We start from the raw sequence: 12,790 nt of genomic DNA, 5'->3' as shown, positions 1-12,790 counted from the left end.
CTGGCAGGCTGCATGGGACTGTAAATCCTCTTTCGCTGGCTGGGCCCTTTGGACTTGAAATCCAAACGGAGTGAGTGGTTCGATTCCACTCTCAGAACGAGACTGAACGAAATAAAATGCAAGTGAAACGAGACGAGAACCAAATTGTAGGCTTCTTTCCTAAAAGCGGTGGTTCTCGCCTCCCCGTGCCCAAAGCGGGGTGGGCGACAGCGCTGCGGTTCTTTTCTTTATCGCTCGGGTAGATCCATATGTTCTGAGGGGGGGACGAGGTGTAGCGCAGTCTGGTCAGCGCATCTGTTTTGGGTACAGAGGGCCATAGGTTCGAATCCTGTCACCTTGATGTGGTATTCACACAATGGGGCCGAAGTGCAAAGCCCCGCAGCCTATCCGTGGTCGGGAAGGCAGGGGTATTAAAAGTGAAACTTGGCTTGCGTGTGCGCGCACACAAAGGAGACTGAGTTGGATTGCAAAGCCTCTCATACGGAAGGAACCTGTTTTAAAAACCCCTTTCTACAATCTTGAGAAATCTCACGCAAGCAACTACACGCCGCAAGTCTTCGATATTGTTCGCAAGGAATTTGAAAAGATTGACTCCGCTTTTTTTCTTTTCGAGCATGCCAAGCCTCCAGTAGAGCGGAGTTCTGTGCATGAAGTAGGCGCAGTTTACAAACTAGTGAATGGTCAAATGAATAGGCTCGTTTCATCAGGGGTAACCAAGGAGTAAGAATGATTTGATAAAGTAAACATTCCCTTTGAGTGCGGTTCCTTCAGAACAAGCTCTTCCCTTTTCAGATTGCTTCTTTGGGCCACTTGAGCATCGACTGGGCAAGGTTGGATTCCCTCTACTTCGGGTGGCTACTATTTCTCAACAATGTTTTTTCATTTGATCCAATAGCCCTCCGTTAGATAGGAACAGCTTTGCTAAATACTGAGAACTCTCGAATAGAATATGAGAAGGGAAAGATCCTTTACATAAGGAACTATTGATCATAGGCGTACACTCTGAAAAGAATTGAATGAAACTCTCTTGTTTCGTCAACTTTGATATCATTAGCTGTCTCTGTAGCTGGCTCTCATGTCTGGTGTTCCAAGTAAAAACTTTTCAACTAGCTGGGTCACCGCTGTTTTAAACCCTGACTTGGAATCAGAGCCATAAACGAGTGATTCGGTCGGACGGACGATTGAGTTCTTAAAGCTTGGATCGGCACTTCTTGTGTTGAAACAAACACGCTGTTGCTAGCGCCCTCAACGCTCTCTTCGATCCTTCGCAAACATAGCTCCTTCTACGGGAGATAACTTTCGATCACTTTCATCTCAATTCGTTTCATTGGCTGGTCGAGTGGATGATTAGACACAGGCGGAGTATTCAAGTTGTCCCTACTAACTAACGGGTCTAATTATCGCTGGCTCATAGGCTCCTTCGAAGCAAACATTCGCAGCGCCCCTCGCATTCAAGCTCTTGCTTTGTCCTGCGGCCTGCCCTCTAAGCAAAAGCAAGATCTAGACAAGAGTGAAAAGCAGTCAGAATATTAATAATCTAAAAAGGCCTTCCTTGGTTGTGTAGCTAATCCCCCTCCTTGACAAGAACAGAATTTTTGCATCTTCAAACTGGTTATGGGTGATACCCTCATTCCCCATTAACTCACTAGAAAGCCCTTTGAATAAGCCTCAGGAACACCCATTCCTTTCGGATCAGGGGGTGGTTGTTTTAACTACTCGTTCGGGGAACATTAGACAAAGTTACTTATTTGAGAAAGTAAATGAACCTGAAATAGGACCTATGTGATAGTTTGCAGCATGAGCATGTAGATGCTGGTTATGGTATCAGATCTGAGGACCAAGAATTTCCAAAGGATAGTACTAGACTCAATAAGAAGCTTTCAAAACATAACTTCTCATATTTGGTCTGTGGGCTACCACGCTTAAGCTTTCTTATCTTACTCTTTCCACTAACGTTAGGACTTAGGCGAGCTGCTGAATACGAGACACTTCTTTCTCGGCCGTGCGTGGTCTTCCCTCGGGGATGGGAGAATATAGAAGGTGGGTGGGTGGATCTCTATTCTCCATAATGATAGGGTTGATTTGATTGGCATTCACGCCTTTTAGAAAGAGCCACTCAATGCAATTCTCTTTTAGGCGAAGAGAGTATGCCCAACTGGAGTGGTTTCCGCCTATATTCCTACTAATGTAATCTCCAAGATGGACAAATCTTCTTATCTGCGGATCTATTCCATGCCGGAATTCGACCTGCTATTCATGTGGGTATTTCACTTTCCAGAGTAGGATCAGCGGCTCAAATGTGCCGCAATGAAACAAGTAGCTGGCAAATCCAAATAGGAACTAGCTCAATTCGCAGAGTGACAAGCCTATTATTCGCCTCTGCTCTCGATAAAACTAGCCAGAATCCATTGTTTTTATGACGGGAATTGCTTAAACAATCCCAATCAAACCTTCTCCCAGTGGAAGAACAGATAGCTACTATAGCTACCGGAACGATAGGATATCTTGATTCGTTCGAAATTGGACAGGTCAAGCTATTTCTGGACTGGATGAGTTACGTAAACACCTCAAAGATACTCATTCCAAGAAATTCGATCTTCTAGCCAGCTTCTAGCCAGGTGGATAAGGATGGAATCTGGTATCCAAGAAGAGGATGTTGGACATTCTTCATCCCGGAGGGCCGGGGAGAGGAGAGATAGCATCACTCTGACTTTGCCGGAAGGAGGAAAATCCAGAGTTGGCTTTGGGAGAAGAGAAGGAAGCTCTCAGGTTTAGTGATTCATACCTGTCCTGTCTTTTGTTTCCAGGGTTTCGATTTCTGGTCCAGAGCTAGTCTACTTATTTATTTTATACGGAAACAGAATTTTGCATATTATACGGAATTTGTCATACCAGGTTTTCCTAGAGTTGAGGAATTCTATCCATTCCAGGAAAAGCACTGGTTTGAGAAACTACACTACAGGAAAGTACTAAGGAATAGGAAGCTGCTACTTATACTTCTTATTCTTGTCCAAAGATGCCAGGCCGAGACAGAAACCCAACTAGTGAAATAGAACGGATCTCTCTAATAAACTGGGGTTCTTCTCTTCGGGTTGCTGGTATCCTTATATGGATCCGTCTTGTCTCCTCGGCTCGATAAGCTAGCAAAGTCAGTTCGTTGGATTGGTCTGTCCGGTTTGTCAGTCAGGAAAGCACGTCAAGTCGGTTAATAGCTCTGGTCCGGTTTCTAACTCGGTGAATTGGTATGGTCTGGAGGCCCGGCAATAACAATAGCAGACAGGTCAGTTGTTCAAGTCCGTCTGGTTGATAGGTCAGCTCGGTATAGAATCTTGTCTGGTTTCTGAAGTCGGTAAAGTCCAATCAGTAGAGTGCCAGTTAAGTTCCTCAAGTAAGGATCTTTGATTCCTCCAATTTGGTAGGTAATCATAATAGTCTCGGCTCGGAATGCGAAGATGCTGCTAATCTGTTAAAGGGATCTAGATCGCATTTATTTGATATGCGTCCCTTCTTCAACCCCGGATGTGTACCTGACGCCAGGGAATAACGTAGTTCTAAAGTAGTGACTCGTGTCTTGGAGGTCGTCCATCCAAATGTTCCTCTTTGCCATTGCCCGCGTCTACTCCTATAACCGAATCGATGGCCTATAGCGCCATGCCATAATGAAATTCTTGATCATTTCTTTGTTCGTAACATGGCGTAGTGTATCACTGGGTGCCACAATCCCATTCAATTCTTGTCCATTCAATACCATGGATATATCGATTTCTATTTTCAGAAAGCTCCTATTTATTTCGATTGATATCTCTAGCAAATATATGCGTAGCGTATGTCAAGATAAAGTAAATCAATCCGTATGACGGCAGGGAGCGGAGGCAGCTTCAACTCAAGTGAGGAGCAAGCTTACCTCGGGCGGGTAGATTGATCGGCTCCTTCATATCTCGGGATTTCGCTTAGGCCACCCAGGCCATACCATAGAAAAAAGATCTGGTTTCCTTTCCCTCATCAACCTGCCGTTCTTTTATTTCATGAAAGAATCTTTCCGTCCGTATTGAGCAACTCAAATTCCTAGAAAGCCGTTGGTGCACCCACCCAGTGAGTAACTACTAATGCAGTGAGTAACTACTAATGTTACGAACAAAGAAACTTTCAAAAAGTGGACCCAACAAGCAAAGCAACGGATTGGGCTGCACTGCCTTTCGGCGTTTTAGTTAGGCGCATCCTCTTGCGGGATGAAAATCTGCCATAGCACGCTCCGCGCCTTTGAAGGAACATTTGCTCGATGATGGTCCTACCCTACGCGGGCTTACTAACGATGGCCAAGCACGCAGTCATTCCCGTTCTATTTGATAGGGGAAGCAAGCTAGTCAAAGAAGAAGGAAGCATGGGTATAGGTAAGTCTAGACATATTGACACGGGCGTATACTGAAATAGGCATAAGGCCGCTAACGCTAAGGAGACAGCACCAGTTCTTTGTTCGTAACTAGGACATGTATTGATGCTAGAGGCAGACTCCTGGCACTTATCACTCCTTAGATGAAGCAAGACAAGAGTGAGTCCGCTAAGGGACAAGTATGACTAAAAAAATGATGGCAGATTTTTATGGAAACGATTCTATTTGAGTATATTGTCTCATTGGGTTTGTCATTGTCGATAGCTATTCTTGTCGCCGTTAGGGCTGGCCGGATGATCCATCACATAAATGCTATTAATGTTGAAACACAAGTAACTGATATATCCAAAGATGTTCTTAAAGAACAAATCATTTATCAATTGGAAATACTCTATAAAGTCTATAGAGATACTACTGAGGGTGTGCACTTACCGGCAGGAGTCAATCTCCAAGAAGTAAGCACACATCTCTTTTTTGTAGACGAGAGAGTGAGCCTTCTAAACAGTATCTACTGTGATCTTATTGCAAAGGGAACTGGAAGTGAATACTTTGGCCAAGTTATACAATTTCTTCTGGGATAGCTTGTTGTGGGGCTTTCCGAAGGGTCGTTCTGAGAGTGGTCTCTTTTCTTTAAGGTTGCATATATTGTCGGAGAAGGGAGGGCCAGGTCTAAAAGTGCCGAGTTGGGTTTGGGACAAGATCAGGAAATAGTGCATCTTATATAGTGGGTGCCAACTTGATTCTTGCTGGGATTGCTTGATAGGAAACTTTGATTGATACGAGCAGATGTGAATGAATTGAAATAGTCAATAGTGGTGATATGATCCCGGTATCTACACTCGGATCTACTTCTGCTACCGAGACTGCTGCTACTGTAAAAGCATCAGGAACGTGTCAATTCACTGAATAAAGTGCTCTTTCCATTGATTTATGGATGAAATCACGAAAAAGAGAAGGAACCACCGATTCCGCATCAAAAATAGGGGTTCTGGAGCCAGTTTCTCAAATCGTAAGTAGATCCAATCCAGGGCAGTTGATAAGTGAGGTTCTCCGGTCGAATGCAAATAAGCCAGAGCGTATCTCTTGTTTCGAGGAAGAAACAAACATCCTGGTCTCAATAGATCTTGATTCTATGCATGCGTCAGACACATCACGAGCCGGAACAAACGAGTGCTTTCAACTCACGAGCCGGAACAAACGAGTGCTTTCAACAATAAGCAATACCCGAGCTTCCTTCTACCAACCAGGATTCCGATACCAATTCCAATCTGGCACAGCACAAGGAAGTAGCGCACCAGAAGAACCAATACGAGAACCCTTCTTTCCAGCCAGAATCCGTCTTTCTTGTCCTTTGCATTCGAGGAATGGGATCTGCCTTGTGGAAACAAAAGCTATTTGTTCGAGTCAAGCAAGCGAACAGTCAGCTAAGAATACTGGAAGAGAACTCTCTAGCCCTGCACTTAAACTAGACTAGAAATCCGAAAAAACACTAGTTTTGGCCCATAGCGAAATAGAGTTTTTCTTCTCCGCGGACTCCCCATGCTTGGCGCCATAGGCTTTAGGACTTTTGGCACTAGGGAATCATACTTTGATCAGATCCGTGGACAGGCTCCCGAGGTCAAATCGGATTATGGACTTTTCCAGCTAAGTGAAAACGCACTTCACTACTAGCAAAGAAGTCAGCTCAGGGCAGGGCCGGTGGTAATCTCAGATAGGAACTTGTCGGGATCCTTCCATACCTGCCATCCACCACTACTACTGATCGTTTCCCAGAACGAGCCATACCTTTTCCCAGAATGAGAATACGGCTGAGGACGAATAGCGGCGCCTAGCTTTAGTTTCCACACGACACGATGGATCTATCACTCTCTTTAGCCAGGCCATTCTCTAGAGGAGAGTTCCGAGAATGAATTCCAATCTGGTACCAATCGTAGAAATCGTATTGTAGAGTTCTTCTCACGCCTAGCACAGCTACAAGCATTCCTCGAATGCAAAGACAAGACGGAGGATATCTGATCCCGCGGAACATCTGCTACCAACTACGGATTACCTTGTTTCCATGAAATCCATGTTTCTGGCACCTTGGCCCCCTCTACCTACGAAATTCTGATTCCTATGGTTGAAGAAAGTACAGCGTTGTCAATTCAACCTGAAAAAAGGGGAATAAGTTGACAAAGTCAGCTTGAATATTACGGTATGGATCAAAGGAAGCTATACCCGCCTTGATTTCTATCAAACTTATTAGATAGTAAAGCAGACAAGTCTGAAATGGAATGTTTGATCGGTATATGTAGGGCTCTCAAAAGAGAATCTATTTCAGCATAGTTGATTTTCAGAAGCCAACTAGAACTTCGCAGCTGCCGTATAGTTGATTGTTCCCACCAGTTTCGTTCTCATCTGGTCAGTTTCACGAATGCAAGGATTTACTACGACTCTCAGGTGTAAACCTTGGTCGTATACAGCGGTGAACTAGCTAAATATAGCTAGAGGAGTAATATAGCTAAATATAGCTATAGGGCATTCCACAAAGGTGAAATTCTCTCGGCAAAGCAGAACAAGAAGCAGCAGAAAGCAAAACAGTATAAGGGTCGTTCGGAGTTCCAGGCACAAAACAATTCTACAGAACTGGGTATACCAAACAGTTGATCAACAAGGCAAATGTCCACTAAACCAGCTAAACGGCTCACGAATTGTTTGGAATGCGACGGCAAATGTGATCTCCCAGCAATATCTCGAGTCCAAAACCTCACCCATCTACATATATCATCATCTGCGGCAAGAACATAGCAACACCAAAATCCTACCAGCAACTGCTGCAATGCACCCTCCTCACGACAGCCAACCATCGACGGTGTCAGACTATGATTCAGTTGCTGTACTACTCCTCTTTGTTCTGTTTCATGTTTTTGGCGGTTTCGTTCTTGTGTCTGAGTCCGAAGAAGACGGTGGATGTTGATCCAGTAGCAAAATTGTGCTTCCTGCTGCAGGATTTATGTATCGTGCCGTGCGTAGATACGGACGACATGGAAAATATCCAGGTTTATGTACGACATGCTCTTTCCTTCCTTCATTCGGTGACACACAGAGGTGGCAGAGTCTTGTTCCTGGAGTCGCTCACAACTTTTGGGAGCACCGAGATCCTGAATAAGATGCTGCACGAATTGGCTGAGGTGTTGGGAGCCCCCAATAGAGAAGGACGATGCGGAAAGGGATGATGGGAAAGTGACAAGACTGGACTTCGACTCGTTTAAAAAGAGTTGTAGCCGTACGGAATTCCAATTGGTATGGACCCATCTCATGATACAAGTTACCCTGGATTTCTTTCTATTCCTATTTCGCTGGGCAATTCTAGTTTTTGTTATGATGATCTCATGGATAGTAGTATTGAGTTCTATAAACAGATTGATAGTAGGTTTTAAGATAGCTTAGCCCTTGCTATGATTCAATTTGTATTGGAGAAGAGGGGCGCCAACCCTATGGGGAATGTAGCTATGATGTACTTCTTCCTACTAGCTATGGTGCAGCACCTGTTCCTAGCTACGATGCTGCTCCTGTCCGCCCCTTGATTTATCACCGCTTTGGTCTTTTATTGGTCATTGATTTATAGACGGGAGGATAAGTACCCTGGCTCGACCCCAGATATCGATTTAGCATTCCATTATCGGATCTCCGAAACGGGAAACCAGAAAAGTAATCGAAATCGTGTGCCAGCGGGACATACGAAATTCACACTTTTTGACTCTCAATCCACAGGTGGAGATACCAGGGGTGGGTTCTCATGGCCTATAGTCTCCCCTGCCGACGAAGCACGAACTACTTGTTGAAATCGCGGATCCAAATCTTGCATTTCTCCTTTACTCGTCAAAGGCCTCGTATTGTTATTCCCATGATTCATGTGGGCTATCTGCTCTTTATTGTAGGGTCCTACTCCCACCTATCCTTAAAAAACGATGTGAGTGGCTCATACTAATCAAATGTACAAGTAACTGACCCTTATCAAGCTTTCCACACATAGTGTTTTGATCTAAGATTGCAATTCTTCCATGTTTCCGCAGTAGCATATTGTTCCATGGAGCTAGGGTCCAAAATAGGAATCAACAAGTGTTTCCACAACTCTACCGCCCGGCCAATCCTGTTCCACTAAATCCCCTCCCTTTTTCATGGCCACATATCTTTATGGCTAAGGAGTGGGAAATCTTTCTCCTGTTACACAAATCAAATGTTTCATTTCATCCGGGAAAAGCCACCTCTTTCTCCACAAACAATGTCTTTGTCATTTGATCCTGTTTTTATCCGTTAGATAGGAACAGCTTTGCTAAATACTGAGAACTCTCGGATAGAGTATTAGAATGAAAAGACCATTAATTATATAAGGAAGAACCCAGGGTTCTAGCCCATTCCCATTCCTAAATCAATAATTCGTAGTGCTTTTGCCTTTCTTGCGTACTCCTGGTGAACCAGTTGCTAGCCATATGTTTAGGAGGCTATTTTCTCCTATTAAGTAAGATTCTTAAGCTTAATAAGCCCAAAGATCGAAAAGTACGGACCATTTTGAAATAAAACCGGACCATTTGTAAATCAAAATAGAAAAAGAAATCTAGCTACTCTCTTATCTGTCTCCTTCAGAAAAAGAAAGCTAAGGCAATTGGTGTTGAATAAACAAAACCACACCGAACCAGTCAGGAGTTTTCAGAGATTATGCCCAGCATCACATGACACCACTTCATTGTATGCAACACGAGGAACCGATCAAGAAAGACGAAGCAGACATGCACAAGTTCAAGAGCGAGGTCAGACAAGCATGTATCAGAACAGCAACGTGATCAAGGCTGCAGCTGCTGCTGCGAGGACTAACGTCACAAGGGAAATCCGGCAGGAACTGAAGGCCACCGATCCCGACCGATCGCGCGGCACGGACATCGAAAGCTCCTCCATAGTCGACGGGGGCACTTCACTTGTCCTGGGGCGGCAGCAGCATGGACATGCACAACTGATTTCAATTAGTACACACGAAGTATGACCAATGATTCCGCAAAGATATTAATTCCAGTGTTCAAACGATCAAATGGATGAGATGATCAACGATTGCTCAGATTAAAAAACTAGAAGGTACAGTTGCAACTTAACAGATCTGTGCACTCAGAGTTTGAGAAGACTATATATATAGAATCCGCATCACCAGGACACTCGATACTGTAATTAGTAGGCAGTTATAAGTTAATAGAACAGATGTTGCGAGTAGAAGAATTGAATCAATAATCAGTTTTATCATACAATCAAGTTTGAATCTGTATTCCTATAGCCCTATAGCAGCATATAACAAGAAATGGAGAGAACACCGCAAGTGAAAATAAAAAAATTCCATTTTGTTGTGGGCAGATGAGCAGGGATCATATGGTGCGAAAGCCAAAATGGCCAAGAGTCTCTGAATGGCATTAGTGGCCGCAGATTCACCGAATTACTAGACAAGCAGAAAAACGTTTACCTGGAGACATTTTAGGCGTGGGAGGTGAGTCAGGTGTGAAATGCATCTCAGGAAGCGACTTGAGCCCTGTTTCAAATGGGGGGAAACAAATAAATGAAAAAATAAAATTGGTACATTCAAAAGAACTGCTCAACTGATCAGTAATCATGACTAACCATAGCAAAAAAGCACAGTAATAATATCCCTAAGAGTAGCATCCAGAGCTCGCTGGTAATCCGCATCTACCACCAACCATCACCAATGTAGCTTCACAAGGACTCACAAGAAAAAGGATAGGAGCGCATAAACTTATTTTGTAACTTGTTCGGTGATCAAGAACACACGCATAGGGAGCACAAGAATCGATCGAAGCATATACTCGCCATCAAGACGGGACAAGTTTCTCCCCGCGGCCCTACTCCCCAACCAACCCACCGAACTAACTCCATACGTTCATCATCATACATTGTGTACCGTGCATTTTTCCTCTTCCTTCCATACTGTGCACGAGGCCTTTGGCTACTCAATTTATTTTCTTTTGCTGCTTCTCTATTCTACATAGACCCGGCAATCTCCCTCCGACAAAAGCATACTTTTTGAGTACTCTAAAGAAATATAGCCCATTGGGCCGACTTTAGGATTATGCTTACTCCTACTGTGGAGAAAACCAGAGGAGTCTGACTACCATTTCTTCGTCTGAAGTACGTACTTGTTCTTCACCGTGCAAGCTCTACAGGTTTCGGAATCCGAGGCCTTCAAGTTCAACCGTAGACGTAGAAGCAAACCGGTACTTAAGCATCGAGCGAATGAGAGACAAGTGAGACGCCTTTAGCTCCTAGAATGCCTTCTTCAACTTTGCTATACGCAATTCGTGCGCCAAATAGAACTGCTAGACTACGTCGAGTTGTGACCACTCATGCCTCTAAAGAGCGAGGCAAAGGGTAACACTAGGGCGGAGCTCCCCCTTTTGTTCTTCCAGCTCGGACTCCTAAACTAGAAACTATATAAGAGGCACGAGATGATCAGGTGTGTGCACTAAAGCTCGACATGATGAAAGCTTATGAGAACTTCACTGCTATAGCTGATACGGGATCTAATGACTTATTTCTTAAAATAGGGTTTTGTGACTACCGAAAGTGTCTCTTTTCATGACACAGGGGGGGTCTCTGTGGCCCTAGTTTCTTTGGCCCATTTGAAATGAGCTACGAATAGGTCCTACTTCAGACAATCCTTCGTTGTCCCTTCAGAGGAGATGAGTGGGATGACGAATGAGTTCTTTAAACATCTCTATACTGCTGAAGGTACTGAAAGAATGAAGGATGTTTGTTCTGTCGACAGTTCCTCGGAAAGTATCTCAGGCAATGAATGAGCAATTGACTGCGCCCTTTACTGGTTCTGAAGTGTGGCCTTTTTAAGATGTACCCTGAAAGGCCCCTGGCCCGGACGGCTATCCAGCCCACTTTTTTTCAGCGAAGGTGGGATTTCTATGGTGATGAGGTTAGTGACTTCAGTTACCTTCTCGGTTCTTTTCAATGGGGAGCGTCTTGAGGAATTCAAACCTTCTCAGGGACTACGCCAGGGAGATCCAATCTCTCCGTACTTATTCTTGTTAGCAGCAGTTTAGGTATTCGAAATAGCGAAATACATAAATTATCTATCTCAAGTACGTCTCATACTTATCTTGAGCCATCAGTCAGATTGAATGCAGCGCCCTGCCGGCAGCTCCTGACCTCTGTTCCTATGGGGGAAAGAAGGTGTGGCTTTGGACCCCAAACTCTTCCATGACGCCCTTCTTCTTATAGCGTGGGTAAGTGATCAATACAGACAAAAATCACACCCATTGGATCCATCCTGATATGATTGGGTGATTTTCACGTTCCCTTAAGAACAAGCACACACACACTAAATCCTGAAAAGAAAGATAGATGCTCATCTTCACACTGATAGCAGCAGGCTCACTACGTACGTTGTCCAACCCACCTCGTAAGACATCTTTCCTCGGATAGCCAAGCGAAAGAGGAGGTCTCAAGCGTGCAAAAACACATGTATGAGCAAGAAAAGATGTGCAATCAAGCTCAGAGACTGCAGATAACGGATCTCTCAGGCACCGGTTTCCCTCAGTTCAGGAAGGGAAGCGAGCTTTCAAGGGTCCAAGGATAAAAAAAGGTAATTAATATGTCTCCGACCGAAGTGATAGATAAAGGCTTTACCCATTGGCAAGGAACGCTTGGAGGAGTGAAACAACGATTCCGCCTAGCGTAGCCAGCCCCACCCACGGGTGAAATTGTACAGCTCCCTATCTCGTTGAAAGCCCCTTTGCTTACAGAAGAGAAGAGTTGGATGCCGTGGTGGGAAAGCTCCCGTTTCAACTTTGCTTCGTGTAAGCTTCGGTATAAATAGCTCACTTGCGGGATCTAATCTCATTCTATGGGAACAGCTTTCATTTCACTCTTTTGGCTTAAAGTGGTGAACAAATCCTTTCTCTTCACTTTTTGTGCTCCGCATGGCTCCGGTCAAGATGTGACTCATCCTGTATATACATAATTAGGAGACCTCTCACGAACTTGTTAAAGAAAGGAGTACCATTTGTGTGGACAAGCCAAAGCAATCCTTTGATGTTCTCAAGCAAGCTTTAATTGAGGCCCCTGTGTTGGTTCTCCCTGATTTCAGTAAAAGATTTGTGCTAGAGACAGATGCCTGTGGGCATTGGAGCTGTGATAAGGGGTAGAAGTATTCGTGTGGGGTGGGTTTCGAAGGGAAGGTTGCACAATAGATCGGAGATCCTTTGAGGAAGACTGAAATGACTATACTTATAGAATGGTCCATATCGAACAGATACGATACTGGTTTACACAGAGAATATCGCCTAGCTCTAAAACGGCAGCACCTGAGTGCAACTTAGAGTAAGAAAGAACGACCTTCTGCTACCTTTTTAC

General features: G+C 44.3%; 1 non-coding gene across 1 annotated transcript; it reads left to right on the top strand.

The window, feature by feature from the left end:
* The first annotated feature begins 265 nt into the window (after nucleotides 1-265).
* On the top strand, nucleotides 266-340 carry TRNAP-UGG. Its single transcript has one exon. It is a non-coding gene; the product is annotated as a tRNA-Pro (tRNA).
* Nucleotides 341-12,790: the final 12,450 nt, after the last annotated feature.

Source organism: Triticum dicoccoides, chromosome 3A (assembly GCF_002162155.2).
Source record: "Triticum dicoccoides isolate Atlit2015 ecotype Zavitan chromosome 3A, WEW_v2.0, whole genome shotgun sequence".
NCBI classification, from domain to species: domain Eukaryota; kingdom Viridiplantae; phylum Streptophyta; class Magnoliopsida; order Poales; family Poaceae; genus Triticum; species Triticum dicoccoides.
The sequence above is the reverse complement of the archived record's forward strand: the minus strand, read 5'-3'. Positions and strand labels throughout refer to the sequence as shown.